Source organism: Protopterus annectens, chromosome 6.part0 (assembly GCF_019279795.1).
Source record: "Protopterus annectens isolate FY-2018-M chromosome 6.part0, PAN1.0, whole genome shotgun sequence".
In the NCBI taxonomy this organism is placed as follows: Eukaryota; Metazoa; Chordata; order Ceratodontiformes; family Protopteridae; genus Protopterus; species Protopterus annectens.
In genome coordinates, this window is record NC_056737.1 from 836,681,514 (window position 1) to 836,704,352 (window position 22,839).

Sequence of the window (22,839 nt, forward strand, 5' to 3'; positions counted from 1 at the left end):
TCCTGGCTGATAAATTTAGCTCCAACTTTAATCCTCTCTCCCACTCAACATTCCCTCAGGAAATATCAAATACAACCCCCCTACTATCACTAGGGAACATGTCCTTAATGCTCTACTCTCCAAGACCAAAACCACTGCATCAATACTCCAGGATGCCGTCTAAATAGCAGGAAACATAACCTATTAGGGCCTCTGGAATTACTATTTAACTGTAGCCTCCAAACAAGCTTTGTGCCTCATGAATGGAGAAAGGCAACAGTCATCCCTCTGCACAAAGGTGGGCCATCTACAGACCCTGGAATGTAGAGACCCTGAACTAGTCTGTTAATTTAAAGTTTGAGGTTAATACATGATTATAAATGACACAAGACACCAAGGCTCAAACTTAACAATTTATTAAACAAAAAATTACTAGATAAACAGAAAGACTAATTATGTACTTACAAGCATATGCATAAACAAAATTATTTTTGCCACTGATAGGGAGACTTTAATCCTATTTAGTGCAGTTATTTGTTTAGTCAAGCAAGGCAAAATAGCTCTATGCTCAGTTTAGGCTGGTGCTGTGATTAAATCCGGATGATGATTTTTATTTTGGCCTTTGAGCTTTTTATAATCTTGAACAAACAATAAGGTCAATAGGTTCAACTAATGACATATAGATCACAAGCTTATTATGAGTTGATGGAATATTTTAGAAAATTACAGATTTTCTAAGTTGTAAACAAGTCTTGTAATGTTTGGTTATATGCCTTACTTCCCTTTTCTAAAGAACAGTTAGCTTACAAACTTGTGATATAGTTTCTCATTGGAATCCCCCATATATTGGTAAACATTTTTTAGGCTGATACAGGTCAACAAAAGTTTAGTTATACCAGTAATCAGTGAGCAAGGCCTGCTTTTAAGCATACTGTATTGTTACAATATTAGCAGCATATAGTGAGGTAGATAATTAAACATACACAGTGGCATAACAAAAAACAGGTAGACTCTGTGGATCCGTCACAGACCCGTAAGTCTCACTAGTCTTATATGCAGAGTTATGGAAAGAATTATCATGGAGATGATCGATAGAGATATTGTAAACCTCCAGACACTGGACCCAACCCAGTTTGGTTTCATAAAGTGCAGATAATGCCTACTCAACCTGGTGGACTTCTTTGAGAAGGTCACCAAAGCAATGGATGAGAGCAAAATCGTTCACACTGCCTACTTTGACCTGGCCAAGACATTTGACACAATACCCCACTTGGGCATTGTTGACAAACTCAAGAGGTTAGCCAACTGGCTCCCAGATAGGACCCATGAAGTTAGAATTGGGGAGTTCACCTCTACAAAGAAGCCAGTCACATATGGAGTCCCTCAGGGATCAGTCCTTGGACCACTCCTTTTTGGCATTTACTTCTCAGAAGTCAAGGCCAATGTCAGTGGTTTCTGGCTGACTAAATTTGCAAATAAATCATTGAGTCTCACACTGACGCAAATGTTCACAGGAGGGGGGTTGACAGACCAAACTGGTGTCAAAGTCATGGACTAAAACTAAATGCCAAGAAACACATAATAGTATCCTTTGGGAAGTCATCCATCTCTGGTAACGATTATATTGACAACATACGCCTTAGAGTCGACCCAGTAGTCAGGGACTTAGGGACACACATAGTAATCTAGCCTTTGATCATCACGTGCCTACAGTGGTGAGGAAATCATTCTATGTTGTGCAACTTATAAACAAAGGTATGGCATCCAAGTCCAAGGAAGCAATTGTTCCACTATATTTGGCATTCATCAGACCTATCACTGAGTACAATGCCCAGTTTGGTATGTACCTAACCAGACATTACCACAACTGGAACGTCCACCAAGGATCCTCACTAAAAGAATACAGGGAATAAGTAATATGTCCTATGCAGACTGCCTCAAGGCCCTATCCCTGCATTCTGTCTCCTACATGCTTTTGAGGGGAGCTCTATGCCTGGCATACAGGGCATTGTCAGACCCCACTCTGACGGACCTCCTGCATATCCACAAAACAAACAGTACCAGAATTACCCATTCTAAAGACTTAAACCTTGCCTGTGATATAAATAGGACTTGCTGGAGAGATAGGTATGTACCCCAGAGTCTACCCAGTCTATGGAACAGGCTCCCCATCTATGTGAAACAGAGTTCCTCCCTAATCCAATTCAAGTGCAACTTGGACAATTGGATGGGAAACCAGAAATTCATCTCTGGTTTGGCACCTGTGTCTCTGATGCAAACAGGTAACCTGTAAATGGTTCATCTCCCAGGTCCATGCTTACACTTATCAATGGTATCAGAACTCGCCAGAGATTTGGGATGCATGGCTAGACTTAAAGGACCTTGTGGTCGTTAGCCTAGTAAACACCTATGAACATCTTACTTTGTAGTAGTTTATACCAGAGTATACATTAAGAAAATTATAATTTGTAACTGTAGGTCCTTAGGTTACATCATTCAAGGGACTCCCAAAATAAAACACTGTGGTTTAGGGCAGTGGAGATTAATACATGAAAAGGCTGATCTACCACATGATCCCAAGAAATGTGAATACAAATGGGCAGACAGAAGTAAGGCATTAACTGCTTTTACATCAAAGGAAATAAATTACAGCTGCAGCCACTGTTCAACTATACCCCCCCCCCAAGAAACAGATACTATGCACCTAGTTCTGTGAGACAGATATCCTAATTAAGTTGCTAAATATATTTATTACATTTTATAAAGGGGAAAGGGCTGCTTTCAGTGGCAGATCTAACCAGTACAGTTTTATATAAAACTATACTTCATTGTTATACAAAAATATTAATATTCAGCAACAAGTCTTATGTCCATCCATTTTTTGGGGCCTCTTTTTGATCTCCCAGATGCTGTCCTAACAGGGTAGGGGTAGTAGAACCATCCCACAACCAGGTATATTGGCTTTCTCACTCCAGATAGGGGCCCAACAGTAAGTGAAGTTTTGTTTCTAATTGTAGAACCATCTGCCATCCCTCCTTACCAGCTACAGCTCATGTTGTGCTGAACAGCCTGGGGATTTTTTCTAGCCCCACCTTTCCTGCACATGCTAATGCCACTGTGCAGGGTTGGTAGAGCAACCTTGAAAGTGTGGTCCACTCCAGGGTCATACCACAGTCAAATTTTCTTCATCCTCTTGCTTTCATGCTGGCATCCTCTCTCTGAGCTCTGGCCTTTGCCAGAATCTTTTAGAGAGATACCCACCTTGCTCTTCCTTCTAGAACAGGTACATCCATCTTCCTTGCCACACCAAAGTCCTAAGCCACTAAATGAACTCTGCTCACAATCAGGGAATCATCTTTCTATAGCAACAATATGGCTATACTCATACAATCTACTGTGAAAAGTGCTTCTATGATCTAGGTAAAGTGAGCCAGCAAAAGCATCCATTCTCCATGGTAATCTGAAAAAGTAATAACTCTGAAGTGGCTCGATCTGTAATATATAACATCATGCAGTGTCAGAAGAAAGTAAAGCCAAGTATGCTGTATTTAACAAAGTCATGTCTCCTTAATCTAATATTCGGTCACTACAGTTCTTACAGGATGCACCTCCAGCACCAACCAGAGATAAGGCCTCATCTGTTACCTGATCAGCACCTCCTCCTCTTTGTAATATTGCTGAACTGCATGCCAGTACACTAGGATGCCTTCTGCTTCTCCTTACCATCTTCACACACTGTTCCGTCACATCAGGTACAGCACCCAAGGGTTTCCTTTCTACTTTGTGACAACCAGCATCTCTCCTCCTAATATACAATCCTACTCAGGGTGCATGTATTCCAAGTAGTTTTATACTTTCTTTAATAGACTTCAGCTGTCTTCTCACCATTTCTCCACTTTAACAACAGACATTATTTTTTACCCTTGTTAGGCAGTTTATTGCTGTGGTTGTATTACACCTTCCTTCTGAGCTCCTTTACAGAATGAAATTGTTTACTGGAAACTTGATGGACAACCAGCACGCTAACAACCCACTGATCCCAATTTATTTTCTAATTTAATTGTTTTTTTCTTGATATGCAGTGTCCTAAAATCCAGTTAAGTACTTTGGGGAACATTTATGCACCTTCAATTCATCAGTGCTCTATGCAGAAAAGCACTGAAGCCTTAATGAACTCTACGTAGGCCACAGTCACTGGTACAACTCTGTAATACATTTTAAAGTTAGTTACATTAACCAGTTGGAGTACTGTCTCAAATTCTTAGCTCTACTAGATTTCACATGTTGCAAAATATTCTAAGATTCCAACCAACCTTTCCAGTAATCCATTAAGCCAAACCAGTTTGCATTTTTCATCTATTTTTTTGTTATCCCATATTCATCACCAGTATCAGCACCACCCCCCCCACACAGACACACAATTCAGCTGCCAGCAATTTCTCTAAGAAGCAGTTTAATGGGCAAGGCAAGCCACAGGTGCCATGACTTTCAACAATTTAGTCCACAAGTCATAGTTTTATTTTTGCACAGTTACAGGTGGTTGTCTTTCATAAATAGCTTAATACCTACTTATGTACTAGACTTCTTAACTCATTTGAACATTACACACAATCCCAGCCCTTTTCTCAGTCTGCAAACCACTCAGTGTTTATATACAAAATAATATAAAAAGCCCTATTAAAATATTGCTGAATTTGCATTACAGGTCACAAATCCTTCTAAACACTTGTTCCTCAGATATCCATCTTTAACCTCCCACTTAAGTCAATTTCACCGGAACTAATTCATCTCAAGACTGAACTGTTCTTAAATACTGTGAGGGGACATGCAAGTTTGCCAGATTTGACCGAGCTGTTCAGCATCTCCCTCCTTGTGATATTATTCTTGTCACCATTTCTCTTACTCAGACCAGGGCAGACAACAGATAGTAAACCATGATGTTCTGGGTTTAAAGGCCATGCCAGGAGACAACAGTCTGCACTGGCACAAATCAACTTACATCTTTACTTGTTTACACAAATGTAAAGTAGTATGGACATCTAAGCCAAGTCCTCCCTTAAGGAATTGGACAGCATCAGCTGAACACTTTACACACTTCTAATAAAGAACTTACCCGGGCTCAGGTATTCATAAGGACTAGGATACCTGCTCTATTCCTCCTAACACACTGCTGCTTGGGTAATGTGAGGGTGTGTAAACTTTGATCAGTTGGAAAGAAATTGCATTGAATTTGGTAGGTTTCCAAGCAAAATGTAGTCGATAAAATCTGATAAAAGCGAAGATGAAGATGTTTTGTGGTTCACCTACAGAAAATTGCCCACCATTAATCACTTTAAATTGTACAGCCACTTGTGAGAGGGCTGCAGCTTGAGCAAAAAGAGAAATATTCTCCAACAGCAGCAGAGATTCAGTACAATGTCTGAGTATATCTCAACCAAATGTCATTCACGCACGTAACCTACTCCCATTCTGTCAGACTCCATCACCGATGGCTCTATAATGGGCCTGGCCTACCTTTAACCACATGGTGTCATTCCATGATGCACAAAATTGAAATTTCAAGTACTTAAAGCAAGAAGACTGGGGCATCACTTTCCATTGCAAAATGGCATATTATTCCCTACAGATATGATGATGCCTTCCCATTTAGCTTGAGACTCTTGTGTTCCCTATACCATCTGCAGGACAAGTACCACAATTAGAGTACTATACTCTTATCTCTTTAATGTCATGAGACAGAGACAAAGAGAGCGAAAGACAAGTGTCGTTCTGTACAAACTAACTCTAATTGAGAATTACTATAAAATCAAACGAGTATGACCTAAAAAAAGAACACTGCAAGAGTTTAAATGGAAAAGCAAAACCTGAGCAGCACAAGTCCATTCTTACCAATGTAACGCAACTTCATCCCCCAAGCTATTACTAAATTAATTTTAAACTTAATAGCATACTTATTAATGGTCCCAGCCATTTATAAAAAGAAGTTGCGTCTTACCATAATGTTCCATCTGTGTTGTTGATCTTCGTTCATTTATTACTGATGGGTTATCGGTTCCGTCCTCACAACAGAGCCGACCAATATCAAGCTCACGTCAACCAAAAACTCTTGAGCCAAGGTCTTACCCAGAATGTTCTACTCCCTGTTACCTCAGATCGACTTTGCAAGTTGATAGATAAAAGTAGAGGCTACCTTTGGTCAGAACAGACCTACCAGAAATCAATAACCTACGGATGGGGGACGGAGGGTGGGAAGTAATGAATGAACGAAGATCAACAACACAGATGGAATGCTATGGTAAAACATAACTTCTTTATCGGATGTTGTTAATCTTCATTCATTCCTTACTGATGGGACAGAGTCTCCAGCTACCTGTATTCCTGGGTGGCCCTCATGGAAGGACATTCCTGACCACCATGGAACCAAAGGAAAACTCTACCTCTGGAGGCCAAGTCCAACTTGTAATGAAGAATAAATGTATAAGGTTCAGCCCAAGTTGCAGCTGAGCAAATATCATTGAGGGAAGCCTTAGCATAGAAGGCTGCTGAAGATGCCATAGATCTTGCAGAATGTGCTTCGACTCTATAAGGCAAGATGAGATTGTTTTTGTTGTAGATAAAGGTGATACAATTTCTCAACCATGAAGCCAATGCAACTTTTGACACAGGATGACCCCGTCTAGGTCCAGAAAAGGCCAGAAACAGTTGGTCCAATTTACGGGTAGATTTTGTTCTGTCCAGATAAAATCGTATTTGCCTATGAACATCCAAGGAGTGCAAGCAATACTCTCCCTTGTTAGAATGGCTAGGAAAAAACACTGGGAAATCAACAGACTGGTTGACAGATCACTGACACCACTTTTGGTAAAAAGGTAGAATTGGTTCTCAGTGATACCCTATCCTGAGGGAAGATAAGATAAGGAGGTTTGATGAATAAGGCCTGAAGTTCTGACAATCCTCTGGCCGATGTGATTGCAATCAGAACAAAGTTTTCCAAGAGAGATTTTACATCACAAAAGAATGCAGGTTCAAAGGGTGGAGCTGTTAAAGCTTGCAGAACCAAAGCCAAATCCCAAGGTTGTACAGGTTCTCTGAAGGGAGGTTTTAGGTGGATAACCCCTTTCAAAAAAGTCTTGCAGAGTGTGTGTGACAAGTGAAAAATCTTGAAAACCGATATGAAAATTCGAGATGGCAGCTAAATGTACACGGATAGTAGAGACGGACACCCCAGAGTGGAAAAGATGTGATAAGTAATCTAATACCACTGAGACTGGGGCTGACAAGGGGTCTATATTTGCATCTGCTACCCATAGAGAGAACCTCTTCCATTTGTTAAGACAGATTAGTCTGGTGAACGATTTATGAGATTCAATAGGAATATTGCGCACAGGGGATGAAAGATTTTCATGCCTGGCAATCATAGGAAGTGGAGAAACCAAGCTGTCAGTTTCAGGGTTGTTAGAGTGGGGTGAATCAGACCCTGCATATGGGAGATCAATGTTGGTGATGGATTGAGGATCCATGGTTGATCTAGCAGGTGAGAACAGAGGAAGGGAAACCAGATTTGTCGAGGCCAATATGGAGTAATGAGGATCATTTTGTTCAACTGTTGTGCTTTCTTTAGAAATCAGGAGATGAGGGGAAGAGGTGGATAGGCATAAAGCAAACCAGGGGGCCAAGCATAGACTAGAGCGTCCCTTGGTGACCATCCCCGAGGGGGAATCAGGGCAAAGGTGTTGCTGCACTTGTAGTTGGTTGGGGAGGCAAAAAGGTCGCAGCAAGGCTGGCCCCAGCAGTGGAAGATTTTTGCCGCTATCAGAGGATTGAGGGACCACTCGTGAAGCTGTATAATGCACCTGCTCAATTTGTCCGCTATCACATTGAAGCTCCCGAGAATGTGTGCTGCAATCAGAAAGTGGTTGTGCGATATTCACAAGGCCTCTCGGCATAACGGGCAAGATCTGGTGCCCCCTTGTTTGTTGATGTACTAGACCACTGACATGCTGACTGGATTGCAATAGTCCCTGATGGAAGGATGGACTGAAATGCTTGAAATGCTAGAAGCACCGCTCTCCGTTCCAGGACATTGATATGCAAAAGGACCTCTGTCTCCGACCAGGTGCCTTGGACAGAGTTTCCCTGACATAGCTCCCCCCACCCCATCAGGGAGATATCCGTGGTTACCGTGGCTATCAGTAGATGGGGGAGTGAAAGGGCGAGACCATTGTTGGAGATTTCAAGATGCCCACCAGAGTGAATCTTGTTTGCATCTCCAAGTCACACTTATTTGAAAAGACAAAGGACTTGTAGAGGGTACCACTGAGTGAGAAGTAGCCATTGAAGAAGTCTCATGTGGAATCTGGCTAGGGGAACAATGGTGATTGAAGCTGCCACTGACCCCAATAGCTGAAGTACAGATCAAGCTGGGGATTTGTGGTGACAGAGCAACGGTTGAACTTGTCTTATTCTCTGAAGTCTGTGTTCTGGAAGAGGTGCTGTGCAATTTCTTGTGTCCAACAGTACCCCTATGAATTTCAAAGACCGAGTTGGGGTTGTGTTGGATTTCTCCCAGTTTATAGTGATTCCCAAGCTTCAAGCTGTTAAGAGAGTATACTGCAGGGCTTCTTCCAGTAGACGCTTGGTGGGGGCAGTAAGGAGCCAGTCATCTAGATATGGAAAAGCCTGGAATCCTTGAAGTCGCAAGTGAGGGATAACCACTGCCATGCATTTTGTGAACACTCAGAGCTGTAGAGAGATCGAAGGGCAGGGCTCGAAACTGGTAGTGACTGGCTCCTATACGGAAGTGGAGGCATCTTCTTGAGCGTTTGCCCATCTTTATGTGGTAATATGCATCTTGAAGATCTACAGAGCACATCCAATAGTCTTCTTCCAGAAGAGGAAGGATAGACTGGACCGTGATCACCCAGAATTTCTCTGTTTTTACAAATATGTTTAGTGTACCGAGATCCAGAATTGGTCTCCAGTCCCCTGTCTTTTTTGGCACTAAAAAGAACCTTGAGTAAAATCCGGATCCTATCTGGCTTTGGGGGGGGGGGGTGTCTGGATGACTCTTTGTAGCAGCTTTTTGATTTCATGTGCTGCTATTTCCCTTTGACTGGGTGGAACGTCGGGTAACACTCTCGATGAGACTGGGCAAAGATGGAAGGGGATGCGATAGCCTCTGGATATAATCCATTGTACCCAAGAGTCAGTTATCTTTTGCCAGGCAGTAGGGTACAAGGAGAAACCATCCCTGACCACATCCAGAGGTGAGCAGTCAGGCTATGCTTCAGGAGCGCTGATATGGTTGGCCAGAGTAAGAATCTCTGGAACCCCGGTTTCGCAGACCTCCTCTGCCCTGAAAGGGGAGTCTTCCATTGGAGTTTCCCCCTCTGCATCTAGGGGAAAACTCGGCACATGTATCCTGGAAAGAACCCTGTGATTTCTTGTGCCAGATTTTTCACCTCCTCTGATTTCTGGAATAGAATCGCTGAGGAGTGGAGTGTCTGACACGAATGGCAGACAAGGTCTTGCCATTTTGTTCACACCATGCCAGCATATCCTTGACTTTAGGGCTAAACAAAGAAGCGGCCTCTATGGGGGCATTCATGAAGGAAGCCTTAAAGGAGTCCGCAAAGTCACAGAGGTGCATCCAAGCAGGTCATCTGGCGACTATACCTACACCTGCCGCTCTAGCCACCCCTTCCATTGCGTGAGAAATAAGATGCATGGAAGAGTTGAAAATGGACTCTAGGGTGGCTATCTGAGAAGCCACATTATCACGGACTTCATCAGAAACAGCTCCTGCCAAAGTTTCAGAGAGCTGGTTGATAAGATCTCGCTGAAGCCTGGTAAAATGTGCCAAATAATTCAAAGACCTTACAGCGAAGTTCGATGAAGCAAACACACGCTTCCCTAATCTGTCAATTGCCCGGGACTCATAGTTTGGGCAGATGGACAGTCTGGCTCTCTTTTGTCAAATCCTTCTTAGTAGCAGCTGCCTCCACCATAGCGTCTACTGGGAGACCATGTGACCAGTGGGGGCACTCCGCTGGGGGTGATAATATCTTGTCTGTCCTCTTAGGTATCGCTTTCATGATATCAGGAGCCTTCCATGAGCGCTGCACGATGAGCTGGACAAGCTCATCGGCAGGCAGGGTGACCCAGGAGGTAGGGGACTGGGCACAAGAAGCTTGCAGGAATATGGATTCCTCAGAGGAAGGAGGGCTTCCAGTCACCCCTCTAAGGATCTCAAGGATGTCACCAAAGGACACCTCATCAGAGGGTGACCGTGGGGACCCTTCCCCTTCATCAAAATCCATATCTTCAGTCAATGACTCCTCAGTGGAGTCCATGTGCTTTCTCTTGCACGATGCTTTGCGGGGCTCTTCCTCAGTGGGTGGTTCTTTTGAAGACTGCAAAGAGGGGGGTCTCCTGAGGAGGAGGAGAGACCTGAAGCTCTTGTGCCAGGGGTTGAAGCTTGTGGCAGTTGAGGCACAGCGGGGGGAGAGGACTCAGACAAATCAGCTTTGTCAGTGGAGGCACACACCCTTCTCCATGGTCTGGAAGCCTGGCCCACCCAAGGAGGAATGGGAGCCTGGAACAGAGCATGACAACCTCGGAAGTGGGGTCACACCCCGTCCCGATGAACCCGCCCCCAGACCAGGAGTCTCAAGAGGACTGTGAACCATAAGAGAGAGCATCCCTAGAAGGCGCAATAGAAAATAAATTGGCATGGAGCCAGTAATGCCCTCCCCAACAGCACAGCCACTGGCCTGAGAAGAGCACGATGCCCAGTGCACTGAGGGCCACAAGGATTACTCTGATTCCAAAGTGAGATCCGCTATTGGAGTCAAAGGGAGGGAAGCTGCTGTGGGAGTAATAGGCTTCGAGACTCTAGTAGAAGTCGAAGGATTATACGTTGGGGTTTGAGGCAAAATACGCTCACCTGAATGAGGGAACGTGGACTTTGACAGTTGAGAGAGACCTCTGGCCACAAGCAACTGGTCAACAATCCACAACACATCCTGCTCAGAAAGACTTTTGGTTGACCTCATGGAGAAGGCTGATGGCGATTCTGGCCTTTCCAGGAAAGGACTATACTGACTGCTTGCAAAAGGATCCAGTGAAGGGGAATATTTGGCCCTTGCTATTTCAATAGGTGCAGAGCTCGGAGTTGAGAAAGTTTGCATTGAAGAAAACGGTGTGGAAAATGTCTGCGCCGAAGATGTCGGCACCATGGTAGTTGAAGGTGTTTGCACCGTAAAGGCAAAGGTCTGCCCAGAAGGGTACGGTGCCATAGTGGAAAGTGTCTGCACCGGCAATAAGAACAGTGCCAAGAAGGACTGCACTGAAGTACATGTTGATGCCGAAAAAGTCTGCGCCGTGGAGTACAGAAGAGTCATACTTGGAACCGAAGATGACTGTACCAACGGAGCCGAAGGGGACTGAACCTGTATTGACAGTGCCATTATGGGTTGCAACAGAACTGTCAGAAATATAGTTGTCTGCACCGGAAACTCCGGTGCCAATATCGATAAAGGAGACATGGCTGTAGTCAGGATCACTTGGGGCAGTGCCAAGCCTGGAGCAGACAGGGTCAGAGGTGGCAGCACCGGAGTAGTAATCAATTTCACCTTCTTGTGAGTCGACTCGCTACGATCTCCAGTGGGAGAAGGGAGTGACTTTGATGAAGAAGAGGAAGAACCTCTCTTGCAGGGTTTAACAGGAGGGGCAGAGCCCTCCGACCCAGAAATAGCATCAGAGAAAAGAGACTTGAGGAGACCTTTCAAAATTAACTTATTCTTCCTTTTGTTGAGAGTCCTGGTAGAGAAGTTTTTACAGATCCCACACGGAGGATCTACAGTCAAGTGGGAGACATTAAGACAGTAGACACGAGTCATGGCCAACAGAAAGTGGTAACTTATAGCCGCAATCCTTGCACTGCTTGAAACGAACTGAACTTTTCCTATCCGACATAGCTGTTGTGGACAAGCACAGTAGCAAAAGGAAGAATAACGGCTACCCAAGAAAAGGGTAAAGAGAGAAAATAAAGGATTACCACCGATGGTAATGGAGAATTACCACAAGGTAAGAAAAGAGGGTAATAAAGGGAAAGGACTAAAGGGAGAGAGTCTAAAGTGTGTGACAGGGTAGGAAAAATATTAGAATAAACTTTTGAGAAAATTTTAGAGTAATAATATATAAACATATAAACTGTCAAAAAATTAGACACTTAGCTGAGAGAGTGGCTTGACATGGCTGTTCAGCAACATGGCAAACAAGATCTGAGGTAACAGGGAGTAGAGCATTCTGGGCAGGACCTTGGCTCGAGAGTTTTTGGCTGACGCGAGCTTGATATTGGCCGGCTCGGTTCCGAGGACGGAACAGATAACCCATCAGTAAGGAATGAAAGAAGATTAACAACATCAGATCTGCTATTCCTTTCATAATGCTCCTGAAAACAACCATCATACACTCCTCCCACACACACTCATACCAAGACCTTCATTATTTATTTATTTGACATTTTTTGACTGGGAATGTCTGACTGAGCTTGTGTCTTTTTCCAGCAGAGGGCCAAGGAGAAAAGCTCCACAAAGTATTACATACACCATAAAAATGTTTACAAACAGTGCAGTATACATGACATAATTTAAACCATGCATTATAATGCTTGGATTCCCACTTGTGGCATGAGAGTTTAAAAGGTGTTATTTACAAAAAAGGCAAGTAAAACAACATGTTAAAGTTATTCATATATCTCCAATACATAAGGAATTCCCCATTTAGAGTGGAAGTAATGACAATTAACTCAGTTTAAGATAAGAGTACATAAAGCACTGTATACCAAATCTTAGTTCTTACAGGTAACAGCATGTGCATCAGTAATCAGAAGCAGAGGAGAAGTTGATAGAGCAGGTGACAAAGAGGAAAAAAGAGGGTGGCTACGGGTAAAACAGAGAAAATTAGAGATGATTTTTTTAAATTTATAAATGAGAGGAGAGTAGTAGTTAGAATCAAGTGAAAACTGAGAAGGGAGTAAGCTAAGTGGGAAAAGAAGGGAGGGAGGTAAATGTGAGTAGCGGAGAAATTTAGTCTAAAAGTTATTAGGAGTTAAGAGTTCTGTGGCTAGAATTAAGTACGAATCGAGAAGGGGCGGTGTGCAATGGGGGTCAGGTGATTAAGTTCAGCACCAATGTAAGAGAAAAACAGACAACTTTGGGGGGAAAAAAATCAATGCAGATAATCTTATCTCTGGACTTCAAAAATTCCAGTGGTTACGGATATCTTTAATTTACCCCTTGGCACTGGAAATTTCAGGAAGCATGGATAACTGCCATTGCTCTTCCAGTCTCACTGTGAATATGGGGATAGTACAGCTGTGTAAGTTGAACTTACCATAAAAGTAGATACTTGAATCATTGCTGCAGTAGCTTTAGCTGTATGGGTTGGATCATGCCAAGAATATAACAGCGGGCCAGATTAAACAGCTTCATGGCACCTTCCACACACCCAAACTGTCAAGCAGCTTGAACAAAGCTGACTAAAAGGCATGTTTGAGTGGAAAGCCCTTCACAACTTTTCTGCCAACAGAGAGAGGGAGACTGAGCCCTCAAAGGACAATGCTGGGAACAACAAAAATAAATATCCACGCCCCGGTACGAAAAGCACAAAAAAAACAAAAAAACAAAGGGAATGGTGGGAGGGAATGGCTAGAGCAGCAGTGATCAAACTATGAACATCTACTACTATGGCAAGTTCAACCTAACACAACTGTTCTTTTTATCTTATTGATCACTGCTACAGTTGCCTTAGCTATATGGGTATATTATCTTAGATAACTACATTTGGGAGGTGGAAGGAGAGATAACTACATCTGGGAGGTGGAAGGAGCGATAACTACATTTGGGAGGTGGAAGAGAAGAGTCCTAGCAAAGCTTGAGAGAGACCTAGAGAAGGAATCAAGATTAAAATGCTTTGTAAAAGTATGTACAGAGGATCAAGCAGCAGCATCTAGAATATGTCTGGAATCCAACCCTTTCCAAAAAGCCATAGATGAAGCCTGGCCCTGGTAGAGCGGGCCTTGACCCTGTATCGAATAGTTTTGTTAAGGTCAGTATGAAAAGGTAATAGTGTTAGACAACCAGTTAAAAATAGTCTGTTTTGACACAGGTTGTCTATACTTTGATTCACAAGAAAAAGTACAGTTGTGTAAAATCTTACCATAACAGTTGATGTTCTTCTCTTTACTACTGCAGTATTCATACCTGAAGAGATCTCCTGCCAGAGATAATCCAGCATCCGGCCAGTATACCAAAAGCCTTTAGTACTTACTGGCACCACATGTCACATGTATGCCGCCCAAGGAAGGCGTAGGGCATAAAGGTGATGTACGAATGCACACCTGCAGAACTGAAAAAGCACTAGGAGGAACAGAATGTCCCTCGGGACAAGGAAGAACATGTACAGCCAGAAGGAGAAAAGGGAGAAGAGTCCCTTGGGCAGGAAAGAAAGGCTAGAGCAGAGGGGGCAGGAGACAGGGAGCAAATACTGCAACGCTGAAGAGAAGGACATCTACTGTTATGGTAAGGTTTTACACAACTGTACTATGTCTTTCCATATAACTGTAGGGAGAGCACAAAAGCTCATAAGGAAACCTGGGAGGAGGACAGCACTTAAGAGCCCTCCAGAAACCCATGACGGATAGCCCTGAAAAGCCAACTGTAGCCCTGCTAACAACATCAAACTTATAATACTTACAGAAGGTATGAACAGAAGACCAAGCAGCAGTCTCAGTGATGGAACTGGTATCCAGCCCCTTGAAAAAAGCACCAGAGGAGGCAACAGCCCTGGCAGAATGAGCCTTTACTGATGATGAAAGACACTTACCATGAAAAGAATAACAAAAAGAAATGGCTTTAGAAATCCAGGAAGAGATGTTTTGCTTATAAGTGGCTAAACCCAAAGTCCAAGGATGTAAGGAAACAAAAAGCTTCTCAGATTCGTAAATAACTTTCATTTTATCCAAATAATATCTAAGCTGTCTATGCAAATCCAAGGTGTGAAGCACCCTTTCAGTGGCAGACTGTGGAGAACAAAAAAAAAAAAAAAAGGCAAATGATTAGACTGATTAAGGAATAACTCATTGACCACCTTGAGAATAAAAGAGTTAGTATGAAAAGACACCCTTGTGCTGTGGAAAAACTTAGAAAGGAGGAACCACTATGAGAGCCCGAAGTTCAGACACCACCTTGGCCCAAGTGACAACCAAAAGAACAGTCTTCCAAGTAAAATGTTGTGCAAAAGCTGAAGCAGGAGGCTCAAAGGGAGACTGTCAATATTTCAAGATCAAAACCGAGGTCCCCAGAAAGGCGGAATAGGCTTCCTGGAGGCCTGAAATTAAGGAAACTTAAGAAATTGCTTGACCTCAAACCTAGAAGCCAGAGGAGAAGTCAAGGAAAGACTAGGTGAGCTTTAACTGAACATGCCAACTCAAGCATGGAGAAGGTCACACAAATAAGACAACTAGAGGAACCTGCACAGAAAGGGGACCCAGAGACAAGAGAGGTACCAAATAGAAAATCTTTTCCATTTAGACAAATATGATTTTCTGCGTAGTGGGTTTCCTGGCTTCCTGCAGGACCCGAAGCACGTCCTAAGAAAGGGGGTGCCTAAAAAGGATCAAAACCGTATCAGCCACAGCATCAGTTGAAGAGTGGACAAGTGAAGATGGATAAGAGCCCCCTTGTCTCCTGTGAGTAGGTCCATCTGGTGAGGTAACCTGTGGTGATTGCCCCCGGCCAAGTGAGGAAGAAGGGGGAACCAAAGTTATCTGGGCCAAAAGGGAGTCAGTAGCCAGACTTCAGGAGAGGCCGATCTGATTTTCTGCAATACTTGTGGTAAAAGTGGAAGGGGAGGGAAGGAGTACTAAAACATCCCCTTCAAAGGAAAAGATAGGGCGTCAACTTTCTAAGCCGGAGGACTTGGGATTCCTGAACAGAATGGAGGAAATTGCCTGTTCAGATGGGAGGCAAAAAGATCTACGTGAGGAATACCCCACCAATGGAAAATATACAGAAACATCTCTGTGAAGCATCCATTTATGAGCTTGTGTGTTGGACCTGCTCAAATAGTCGAACACTAGATTTTGCTCCAAGGGAATTTAAACAGCCTGAAGAGTCGCTTGCTATTGGACAGCTAAATTCCTGACATGAAAAGCTAGTCTGTAAACAAGGTAGGACCTTGTACCCTTCTGCTTATTTTACTTACCAACATTTGATTACTAGGAAAAGTCCGACTGGGTAGAGTGGAGGTCATGGGAGAAAAGCTGCTAATTATTACAAAATATTTTAAGAATAATTTCAATCTTCAAATATAAAACAAAAACATTTACAGTTTAAATAATTATAAAAAAATAGACAATATAAAAACATCAGTTAAGAATTGATACAAGTCATATAACAGCCATTTAATATTTAGGGAAATTTTATACAGTTTGTAGATAAATTAAAGGTAACAGTCTAATACAGGATTTGCAATATGAAGTGAGGGGAAAAACAGGCTTATAGTACATTTAGAGAGAAAGTCAAGGAAGAGAATTTGATGGAAGTAAGGAAGTAAGTGAAAAAGGGAGTAAGGAGTTACAAGGAATGAAAAGGTACTTAGTCACACTTAGGGATATAGTTTATTTTGGACTTGAGCAGGAATGAAAAGGTACTTAGTCACACTTAGGGATATAGTTTATTTTGGACTTGAGCAAGAACAGAGCCAGATTTTAGATAGGAAGTCTTTCAGAGTGGTTTTGAAAGATGGGAGGGTGGGTATTGACCTGATGGATACAGGTAAGGAGTTCCGGCCATAGCAACTTTGTACGAGTACAGATAATGCCCAGCAGATTTGATAGGTTTGTAGACAGGAGTTTTTGGTCACTTGATCACAATATCCAACTGGGAACATAGTTGTGTAAAATGGCTTTTAGTGCTGGACAGGCAGATGGATGCTGGATAATTTGATAGGTGGTAAGAAGCTGTATATATATGTTAGTCGAGGCAGTTCTAACCAATTTAGGCTTTTTAGTGCTGTACAGTGGTGGGTTCTGAAAGGGGTATTTGCTGCAAATTTAGCAACTTTGTTATAGCATCATATTTTTCTGAAGCCCAGAGGTTAGTGAGGATGGGAGTGCCACAAAAGTGTGGGAAGGAGACAAGTAGTGGCGAGTGTAGTTTTAGTTGCATCAGTGAGAGTTTCTGGCTCTAAATTATCCCTAGTTTTTGGTGATTTTTTTCTTATGCAAGATCATCCACTATCACTAATAATTTGCTATGAGAAGTGACTTCAGAGGTTGTATTATCAAGAGACAGGACTTTAAATTTTATTTCTTCATGAGACAGGAATTTGGGGAAAAAGTAGAGGTTTGGTCTTTTTTGGTTTGAGCATGACTTGGGAGTTATGAAGCAATGTTTCAGTGGCTGCTAAAGCTTCTGGAGTAATTATTTGGAGGTGTACCATGTTGTCAGATGTGCAAATGAGAGGGGAATCTGCATATTGTAGAGGGTGGCCTACTGTGGTGATGTATAGTGGGTGTTGGTGAAAATATTAAGGAGGGGGGACTGAGGATAGAACCCTGTGACACACCGGTGGTGAATGGGAGGCAAGGTGAAAGCTTGGAGAACCATTTTACTGACATAGCACATTACTGTGGTATTATCTGCAAAAATGTTATGGGGCACAGGATGAAAGAGGGAATGAAAAGCTTGAAGAGCTAGAAACAGAGACCTCATCTGCTTTATATTGATGTGGTCCGACCTCTGATGAAGAGGCCAAAGACCCTAAACCTTGAGGGACCAAAAGAGGCCCTTCATCTTCTGTCTGAGGCATCTTTAAAGAGGTCTTGAGTTGGGACTGGAGCTCTGGAAGGAAGACTCGGTTTGCGAGAAAGTTTATGAATCCACCACTGAAGCTTGAGAGAAGGGAGAAAGGGGACTGGGAAGTCCAGGGGGTGGCAATGTTGGAGCCAAAATGATTTGTGGTACCACAGGAGCTTCTCGTGTGCAGCCAGGCCAGAGGAAGCATGGAAATGGTGGAAGCCATGAACATGATGGACCCTGAGAAAGTCCCTGGTCATGACTGAAGCCAGAGTAAGAAGACTGGAAAAAGACAGTAAGAGAGATGGGTCCTTGAGGGCAAGCAGAGATGCCAGCATGGGGATGGTCTGGAACCTGCAACCAAGGAAAGTATGATCCTGAGAAGGGGTCACAGCTGATTTCTGAAAGTTTATGGAGAACTCCAGACTCAAACAAGTAAATAGCACACTGGAGATACTGAAGAATAGCACTGGGGGAGGAAGCTTCAATGACAGATTGCCGAGATAGGGAAAGATATGAACTCCTCTCATCCTGCAAAAAGCAATGACAGGAGTGAGGCATTTGGTGAATACCCTTGGGGCAAGTACAGAGGCCAAAGAGCAAAGCAGATAACTGAAAATGCAAGGGGAAAAAAAAACAAGAAATGTAAAACTTTCCTGAAAATGGGGTGGGTGGAGATATGAATTTAGGCATTCTTGAGATCCAGAGAGTCCAGAAAGACCTTGGTAGAAGAAGGGAATCAAAGTCTGAAAAGACAACACTGGGATGGAAGGAATCTTGAGAAAGGTGTTAAGCTGAGAATGGTCCAGAATTGGTCTCCAAGTGCGACAATGTTCGGGAATAAAAAAACCCTCCCCACCTGGGCAGGGGGCACAGCTTGAATGGAGCCCTGGATCAAAAGAGAATAGAGTACCTTGAGAAAGTTGTTTTCGGGAAGGTTGTGGGATGCCAAAAAAAGGGTGGAAGGGATTTCCAAACCACAACATATTCCTAGTGGATAATGGACAGAACTCAAGAGTCTGTTGTAATCTTTATCCAGTTTGGAAGACAGGGAGATGAAGAGATGAAGGAACCTGACCAAAGGAAAGGGGAAGCAAATTGTCAAACTGAACCCAGCTTATTCTGAAAAGCAGGTTTCTGGGAAGTAGGCGTTTGAATAGACTTAGCAAGAGGCACACATCTAGAACCCCTTTTCCCTTTGGGTGGAGGGCAAGACTGCCTACGTAGAAAAGCATAATTGGAAGGGCAATTCCTCAAACTTAGGAGTATGAGAAACAAAAATACGTTTCAACTCCTTCAAGGCTTTACCCCGGAGAGACTTAAGGTCAGCAGCAAAAAGATGCTTATTATCCAAAGAAGCATCCAGCCGATTGGCCTTAATGTCATCAGACAAAGCCTGAAGATGAAGCCATGAGTAATGCCTCATAACAAACCAAATGCAGCAGCCCATGAAAAAAAAAACATCAACTGCATCATAGCTGCATCTAACAGTGTGTTAGGCAACTCAACTTGAGAGGTAGAATCCAACAGTGAAAGGGCGGAAGCCTTCCCCCCTCAGAGTCAGGAAGGTTGTAAACTACTTGAGAAACCTGAGGAAGGAGTGCTAATCTGGTTATACGAGTCTGGTAGTTAATGGCCCAAAAAGATCAAGAAGCAGCAATGTAAACTTTTTTTGCCCAGCGTCTCCATGACCCTACTATCCTTATCTGAAGGAAGCAACGTGGTAAAGGGCAACAACTTGGAAGGTTTGTCAGAAGACAAACACAACAAAAGGATCACCAGAAGGACATTTATAAAGAAATTTACATTCAACAGGCACCTTCTAAAATCTATCAGGTTTCTTGGGAGCTGGAGGTGGGGAATCGGGAGCAACAGAAGTTGCTGCAAAAGTATCTAGGAGGGTAACCAGAACAAGGGAAACAACAGAAGGCTTAGGAGACTATCTGGAGAAGCTCATAATACAGTTTTGGGATATCAGAGACTTGAGAGCAATCTCATTTGAAGAATTCCATCATACAGGTAACAGTGTCCCTCAAAGGAGAGTTTCTCTAAAGGTGAATATTGACTAACAGAATCCTCTTCCTCTAAACCATAGTCCAAGGGGGAAAGAATATGAGAAAAGTAATCCAAGGAATCTTCCCCCAATTCCTGATTCTCATCAGTGGAATCGACTTCCCTATGTCTTTTAAGAGTGGAAGACCAGGGGTGGCAGGCACAGACACCCTTTGAGAAGGCTTTAAAGCCATTAAAGCATTAAATAAACCCAGAGTAAAATCTTGCCATTTGATGGCACAACGGTTTGCATTGTTGCCTCACAGCAACAGGTTCTCCAGTTAGTTACTCAGTTTGGGTGCCTTCTGTGGGGTGTCGGCATGTCCTCCCTGCATTCCTGTGGGTTTCCTCCAGGTGCTCTGGTTTCCTCCCATGATACAAAGGCATACATCTAGAGCATTTCTCCCCAAGCCTCCAGTGAAAACCGTCTCGTTCCAAGTTGGACTTTCCCGGTAAACAAATGTTAAATACAATAAATGTTGGGGAGCCTTAACTACAGGGGACATGTTCTTGGTTGTGTGTTTCTTTTTCTGCTGGACATCCGCATGAAACACCCTAGGAGGATCAGACCCTTGGCAACACAATAAGTGTAGCAGGGATCTCCTCCCTCACTAAGATTTGCATAGTTCCCTCCGTCTTTTAGATATAATAAGCAGAGATCCCTCCCCCTCAACATTTGTTAAGCCTCTGAGGAAGTGTGAGAACTTGGATCCATGCTGGCCTCCAATGGGGTTGTGGCAGATGGATCTGAAGCAATCTGTGGACAATCCTCTGGGCATTTACCATCCACAAGAGAGATATCCCGGTGAGGCTGGACAGCAGCTGCATCAGACCTAAGGTTTTTGGCCTTTTCCTTGGCTGACCCTCACGATGGGAAGATTCCACCACACCACCTTGAGCCAACAACTTTAGATGTTGGTTTTCAAGGTAAACAGATAAAGAAGAGAGACTAGACATGGTCTTGGAGACAAAAGTTTGGCAGCCAGAACAATGCGGATAGTTGTGGGATGCGCCCAAATACCACAGACACTGGTCGTGATGGTCTTTATGGGGAACCTGCCTCCCACACTGATATTTTCCCTTTCTGGATGACATGAACCCATCCAGGACTAAACAAAAAAGAAAGATCAGGAGAAACACGGTCTGTTAACCAGCAAAGCAGAAAGGCATTCAGACTGATGTTCAATGATGGTGTTCAGACTGGAGGCAAAGAAGTTCTGAGTGTGTGCCGTCCATATGTCACCTGTATGGCCTATGCCCTGTGTGGAGAAAGTACATGTGACATATGTTACCTGTAATTACTAAAGGTTATGGTATACTAGGCAGATGTTGGGCTATCCTTGGCAGGAGATCACTTCTGTTATGAATACTGCAACAGTGATATGGAAGGAGATCAACTGATCTGAAGATTTGAAAGATTTAGTTCTGTCAAAATAATACCAGACTCGTCTGTGGAGTATCCTTTCTCCCTCATTTTAGGCTCAGGAAAGAAAACTGGGAGATGGATAGTTTGGCTTAAAGTAAACTCGGATACCATTTTAGGCATAAATGATTAGTTCTCAAAGAAACCCTGTCCTTATGGAAAATGAGATAGGGCTGACTCACCATAAGAGCTTGCAACTCAGATACCCTTCTTACAGAGGTCAGACCAAGGAGTAAAACTGTTTTCCATATCAAGAATCTGAAAACAGGCAGATTAACTGTTTCAAACAGAGCAAGTGTAAGCTTCTGTAACACAAAATTAAGATCCCAAGGAGAGACCACCTGTTTTCTTGGAGGCCTCTTATGCAAACCCCCTTTCAAGAATATTTTGACACAATAGTTTACACTGAAAGATGAGCATCCATAGACAGACACAGTGAAATGGATGACAAATGAACCTTGAGAAAGGAATAAGAAAGGCCACAGGATACTAATTCACAAATGCAAAAAAAAAATAAAAAATAAAAAAAGGGAAACTAGGCCTGAATGGACGATGGTTATATTGTTGGCACCAACTAAAAAAAACTTCTCCATTTGCTAAAGTATGATTTTCTATTAGCAGGCTTTCTTGCCTCTCTTAGTACCCCACTTGCATGTCCTCACTAAACAGGTACCTAAAAGGAATTAAACCCCATCATCTAGGCAGTCAACTAAAAAATATTGATGTTCTTCTGCAAGTAGATCCAGTCTGTGAAGAAGTTTGTTATTACTGCCCCTGGCCTTTCCAAAAGAAAGGAGAACCATGGTTGCTGGGGCCAAAATAGAGTCACCCCAATGATCCAAGGGGATTCCTTCTGAATCTTCAGAAGTACCCTAGATATCAGTGGGAAGGTTGAAAAAGAATATAGGAACATTCCTGTCCAAGGAAAAAAGGCATTGGTTCTTCCAGGCCTTGCATGGAGTGCTGGAAGAGAATCTTGCCAGTTGATTGCCTCCTCTCTGAACAAAGAGGTCTACTTGAGGAACTCGCAGATGGATCATAGCTTGGAAGACACCCTGATCTAGCTTCCATTCATGAGGATCTGCTCTAGTCCTGCTCAGTTTGTCTGACACACAGCTTTGCTTGGACAGAATGTAGGATGCCTGTAAAGTGAGATTATGCTGTGAAGCGATATCCCACGCTAACAAGGCTAGTCTGCAAAGGGGCTACAAGCTGATCCACCCCTTGCTTGTTGATGTACCACGACTGTACCATTGTCTGCAACCATGTGAAGAGGTCCCTGGGGACCAAAGATGGTCCAGAATGCCTTGCTCAAGGCAAACATCTCCTCGATATTTATGAGTTTGTGTCTGTCCTTGACGTCCTACACACCCTGTACTTTAAACCGTCCTGAAACCGCTCCCAAGCAAAGTCTGAAGCATCAGTGATGACTGCCTGCTTTGGAGACCTGGAATTAAGGATATCTGTTGTCTCTACAAAAAGATTTCCCTTCTGAGAAACCCCAGCACTAAGGGTATTGAT

The 22,839-nt window shown here is 43.2% G+C and overlaps 1 protein-coding gene across 1 annotated transcript in view; it reads right to left on the reverse strand.

Annotated features, from left to right (window-relative positions):
- Positions 1-22,839, reverse strand: part of TRMT61A (tRNA methyltransferase 61A) — a 703,477-nt gene that overhangs the window by 219,690 nt on the left and 460,948 nt on the right. The window lies entirely within an intron of this gene.